General features: G+C 42.2%; 1 protein-coding gene and 1 long non-coding RNA gene across 2 annotated transcripts in view; one reads left to right on the plus strand and one right to left on the minus strand.

The window, feature by feature from the left end:
* The window catches only part of LOC128250905 (uncharacterized), a 12,148-nt gene extending 11,346 nt beyond the window's left edge, over positions 1 to 802 (minus strand). Inside the window, exon 1 of the long non-coding RNA XR_008266842.1 lies at positions 645 to 802. This is a non-coding gene — a long non-coding RNA (uncharacterized LOC128250905). The remainder of the gene's footprint in view (positions 1 to 644) is intronic.
* Positions 1 to 6,096, plus strand: part of LOC106880586 (uncharacterized) — a 37,223-nt gene that overhangs the window by 12,421 nt on the left and 18,706 nt on the right. The window lies entirely within an intron of this gene.

Below are 6,096 nucleotides of genomic sequence, written 5' to 3' on the forward strand. Positions count from 1 at the left end.
TGTGTGTGTGTGTGTGTGTGTGATTGTAAATATTTTATATCTTAGAGTATCGTTACTTTTTGTTGTCCTTCACTCTCGCAGAGTTGAACGCATTTTGGGATTTATGGTCTATGGTGATTACATATATTGATATTGATTATCTTCAGGAATAGTCTCAGACTAGGAAAACGAGACACATTTGCATCGTTGGATGTTCCTGAACCAGTTGTTATGTATCTCACCTGATGGCCACTACTTTGAAGAAAGAGAAAGAGACAGTTAAACCAATTTGCTCATCGTACCCACATTACACCTGGCATACCATTCTTGCAATTTCTGTGACTCGGAAAACTATACGCTGTAAAATCAAGCAATTTCTTTAGAAATACAAGGAAATGAATTACTTCTTAAATTGGAATTACCTCATCATCAATACTTTGCATACACATCCGGAGATGAGGTTACTTTTCCATCACCTTTTTTCTGTCAAGTCTGACCCTTGAAGAAAACGTCCTATCTAATATTTACTTCCTTTTTCGTTGAACCTATCAACAACTTTCGCTCCTGATGCTTCTTTTCATTTTTCTTTTCAATAATTAAAACATATCAAACGTGAACTAGAAGCAAAAGAAATATAAGGAGAAATAAAGGAATAAACAAGTTACCTTAATGCGAGAGATAGAGAAATGTGCTTTGGTGACTGGAAACGTTGGTTCTCGTCAGGACTGGACTTTGGCTCAGGTACAGCAATGACTGTCTCTAAACGTTGTGTCAGAATGTGTTTACCTCTCTTCGCTTATCGACTTATATGTGTTTCTTAGGAATGAGGAAGAATAGTAGTAAGAGAAGATCGAACAGAGAAGGAGGTGTTGAGAGAAGATCGTATTATGTTTTGTTGTTTATTGTTCTCGTGGGTGTTGTTTTGTTGCAGATTTTGTGTCATCCTCAATTAGATACGCTAAATATCCATTACAGTCGAGCAAATCTTTGTATGCCTAATAGTTATTCTATCAGTCTCTTTTGCCGCCGAACTGTCACGTTGCGGGGACATAAATACACCAACATATTCATATATATATATATATATATATATATATATATATACACGCATACATACATACATGTACGTGCACAGGCATTCACTTAGCTGAATGTCCGTGTAAGCTTTGAATGCAAGCTATAGAATTCATTAATCAAAGGACATATTCATTCAACAGTTTTATTCTCCTGTGACCTAAAATATTAAAAATTACTACCATAACCATGACTAGTTTCTAAATCACATTGGGAAATCTTCTTGTTTGCACAAAAGTTGTTAATATTAAAAGCAAGAAACTACGTAAAATAAGAAATGGTACCAGTCATAAATATGCTGGATGGAATGGACTAATCATAAAAATTCTTAAATTCGTTCCTAAATAAGAAATCATTGCCACCAAACAATTTTGTTAAGAGTTGGGTGAACATCGTGCAAATGGCTCATGTGAACGGAATTAATCTAAACATCTCAAGATCGAGGGTAGATGAAGAGGAGAGGACATATGCTCTAGAAGTCAGGGAGATCGTGGATTTTGTGGGATTTCCACTAGCAATCCTTCGAAGTCTCCCTGTTTGGGGATACTAATTGTTATAAATCTTATGGTGATTCTGTTTTTACGCGCATCAATCCCCTTCTTTTTGTATCGTATCGTCCTTTGCTATCCCCAATCTTTGATATGAAGCCTCAGAGGTCGATAAGGAAAAAATTATTATTATTATTGTTACCTTATTGATGCACTACAGATTGAATTGTTGGAAAGGAAACAATTCCTACGTTGAGCTACAGCAAGTAACCTTAGATGTGTAGAAGTTTTTTAAGCATCCGAAATGTCCCTAATCACACTATTTACTGGAGCTGCACTGAACTAGGTTTTATGCTTATTTCTTCTGTCCATCTGTTCAATGGCCACTTCACTTTTTTTGCTACATATCCCATATTGACTTTCTCACTATTTAGGAAGGTAAATCCAACTACTTTGTATTTTCTATTCTCTTTGTTTACTGCAATTAACTCTAGTTTCTATCACTCTATCAGTTTGAATGTTAAAATCCCACAATATCTTATATTTCTTACCTTCTAACTCTTTACTAGGTTCATGTCCATACCATCAATCAATATGGTTAAATTTCGCTTTCTACATAACTCCCAGCGGATTGTTCTTCCTAGGTTATCATGTCTTGTATTCTTTCTGTGCCAGAATCCTACATTCACTTACTAAATAACTAACAGTTACCAATTTTGATTTACATAGCCTATATTCGGAATCTACATGGCTTTGTCTATTTTGGATTTGGTAACGATAACATAGTACGTTTGTTATCGTTACTTAGATAAATTAACCAGCACATTAGGGAGCTGGTTAGGTCTTCTCCATCTGCAACCATTAGGTGGTCAGACACTCCTCATTTTTTTGCTGAAAAAAGATGGTGAACGAGACGTGATCGTCCATTGAAAGGGACAGATGGTCATCCGTAAACGAGAACAGCCAAGACAGTGTCAGTTATAGCAACAGCAGCAACAACAACATCAAGATGGACAAGAATTATAGCGCAAGTGAAGTCTACAAAATTTTCTTTTGCTTTTAGTACCACTTTCACCATTGCAGACAACGAAAGAAATATTCATCCACATCTACCTCGGTCGAAGATTGTTCAGATTTAGAATACTCAACAAACCACGAGAAATAAACATCTGTTGGTTGGTGGCTGCGCTTCTCTTGGATTTAGAAAAGAAAACCACAGTTTTAGAAGGGATTTAGAAGCGAAAACCACAGGGGATGCAGCTACAAATACAAACAAACAAGTAAGGTATCGAGGTTATCCAGGGCATTATAAAGCCCACCAAAAGGAACAGGTTTCTTGGCTGTTGGAGGCAGAAAGCGAAGCTGTTATCTGTGCAGGGACACAGACCACCTCAAAGCCTTCTGACCACAACAAAATAGATAAGTAAGTCAACAGTTTTGCTGAAATCACAACCAGCAGAAAAATAACAACGGCATCAGTAAAACAGGCGATTGCTACAGTGTCAAAAGCAACAGTAACTGCAGTAGAAGCAACTTTAATCACAATAGCAATGGCTGCAGTACCTGCAAGAACAAGCACAATATGGGACGCAAGTGCACAAAACACATCAGTAAACTCACCAAGATCAACAGCAGCAAAAGACCAAAAAATCTAGCAACAAAGAAATTATAGTTATACAACACTATCAAAACAAAATATCCAGAAGGAATAGGGGCTTTCCAGAGAGATATATGTGAAAGTATATACAAAGAGCTGCTCATGGAAATATCCACACATACCGATGGGGAAGGAACGTCCATGGCCTCAGTCAGAGAAGGTAGCATAAATGCACATGACCGGGGTCACCTTGGAAACAATCTTATCTACTCAACGATTTCAAATGAGTAAGTGTCAATGTGGTGGCTATAATTGAAACCCGACTCACCGACCGACAAGTTTTCATGCCCAGTTTCGGTCGCAGCGCGTTGTTTTGACTGTTTGGGGCTAGGGGATTGAAGAGGGTGTGGTAAAATCATCGCAGGCCTGCTCAGAGATTTTCAACTCTCTGACAGATACAGACTGGATGTCTCGGATGTGCCAATTTGGACGTGGACGAATTGCATCGGGTGAACCAGGTCGTATCTCCCATGGTTACCGAGATGATCTGCTATAATGATACTCTTATGCTTGAGAAGAGAATCAGTTACGTTTAGTGAGGCATTAGTGATACAAAGGAATAAAAGCGAAGAGATGTTGGAAGCATAGAAGAGTCTCTCAGAATGAGCGTTGCAACCAACGTGCTGTCCGCGTGATAAACACTGGACTAATTCTTCAATGCTAAACAGGAAAGCTGCATTCTCATAGAAGAGGGAGTGAAAACCGCTCGAGTGGCAGAGGTGCAACATGTCATCAAAGCTACAATTCGATCTTTGGTTGATAAAAATGAGCACATAGCACACATGCGCAAGCAGATGTGTGGGGGAATTTCAGCAGCACTTCCTCCAAGTGTTTGGGATGGATGGCAGCTCGGAACACAGGATGGACTTCAGTGCCTACATCGGAAAATTCAACGACACTTCGCAGTCCTGTATGCGACACGCGGTGAGTCGGGGACGGTGGTGGACTTCACCTCCTACCTGGGTAGTATGCAGAGTTCTGTAAAATGAAGCTAACAGCCGAAGACATACGGGCAATGGTGGACAGATTGCACATAGAAGAATTCGCCGGGGCTGGATGGTCTCCGCTTTGAACTTTATCTTCGTATACCAGACTTGTCCTGTGATCTCTTGGTGGATGCCTCCCACAACTTGCAGCACAACGGGAGAGTACCCAGTGTTGTGAGCCGTGGCGTAGTGATACTGCTGAGAAAACACTCGAAAAAGACAGAATAAATCGACAGTTTAAGGCCCATAAATCTGCTGAACGCAGAGCATAAGATTTTGGCCAAGGTGTTAGCCAAGAGGTGGGCTCTTGTCGAAGATAAACTGGTCGTTGACGCGCAGACGTGCACAATTCCGAGCAGATCTTTCCCACGACAGCCTCCACCTGACGCGCTTTAAAGAGTAGGAAAGGAAGCTAGCATCGATAGGGCTCTGGTCAATTAGGGTCAGTCAAAAGATTTCAATAGGGTCGACCATGAATACTTGGAGGCTGTCCTTGCGGTGGCCGGTTTCGTTTACGTTTTCAGAGGCTGAACCTCTGCAATGTTCGGTGGTCGAAGTAAATGACCATCTATAGAAATCGTTTGACATCGTCCGTTCGGTACGTCAAGGATGCACATTCTCACCTCTTCTCTACATGCTGGTTCTCGAGCCATTACTAAGGAAATTAGATATTTTGAAGATCATCCCGCGTGAACTAGGATGCAGAAGCTTCGTGTCGGCTTATGCGGACGACGCGACTGTAATAGTGTCGGACAGCTCGGAAATCAAAGAGACTGTCATTGTCTTAAGGGAGTACGAAAAGGTGAGAGGAGCAAAGATCAATCAGGACAAGTCGGTCGGCCTGTAGCTCGGCACTTGTATGACGCGGCACGTTGTAGAACGCTGCACAGAAGAATCTGCCAGACTACTCAGGGTCTGGTTTGGTCCGAACCTCTAAGGGTGACGAGTTGGGGGGGTGATGAGTAGGGTGGCCACTCTTACCCGGAAGGGTCGGACTGAGGTGGTGAATGTGTACCCCGCTTCCGTTATCTCCTACCGCCTTACCGTCGTCCCTTGCTCTACTTCGTGGCTGGTCAAGTTGGAGCGCTTGCTCTTCCACGTGCGGAAAGGAGGCGTAGTCCAAGAAAGCGTGCTTAGCATCTGGAGTGTCGGCAAGCGCTCACAGCTTTCTGCCAGTCGGGTAACGCGGTCGATGGAAGTTCCACTATGAAGTTTTATAGGGTGTTAGTGGCGAGCAAGAGCGACGACGTCCTAGGGGAGACTTTGGGCGTCGGGAGGGATCAATTAACCGGTTTTCCTAAGGACTTTTGGGCTGGGGCCTGTGGTTATTTTACAGTAAACTTCGGCCTGGTAGTGCTACCGTGGAGCTCTGCTGGTTCGAGACAAGCTCTGCAGACACGAAAGTGCTATCAAACGGACTTGTCCAAGGCGTCCGCAGGGCGACGAAACCGTTCTGCATACACTCACCCATTGTATTGTCCGGTCATTACTTACTTTTGAAGTTTTGTCGAACTGTTGTTGACTCGTGTTGAACGGATCCTGTTATCAGCAGAGTCCGTCCTGAAGATCGCTCTGTCGCCTTCTTTTTGGCCTGGATAGAAAGGCAATTTTCCTCTGTCTAGTGGCTATGGCGAAGGAGGTAGCGTGGTGGACGAGATTGAAAGGACTGAAGACAGATACAAAAGGCAATTGTAGGAAAGGAAAAGCAAAGGAGGCAGAAGAGGTAGTAGTAGTAGTAGTAGTAGTAGTAGTAGTAGTAGTAGTAGTAGTAGTAGTAGTAGCAGCAGCAGCAGCAGCAGCAGCAGCAGCTGCAGCAGTATTAGTAGTAGTAGTAGTAGTAGTAGTAGTAGTAGTAGTAGCAGCAGCAGTAGCAGTAGTAGTAGTAGTAGTAGTAGTAGTAGTAGTAGTAGTA

This window comes from Octopus bimaculoides, chromosome 26 (genome assembly GCF_001194135.2).
Source record: "Octopus bimaculoides isolate UCB-OBI-ISO-001 chromosome 26, ASM119413v2, whole genome shotgun sequence".
In the NCBI taxonomy this organism is placed as follows: domain Eukaryota; kingdom Metazoa; phylum Mollusca; class Cephalopoda; order Octopoda; family Octopodidae; genus Octopus; species Octopus bimaculoides.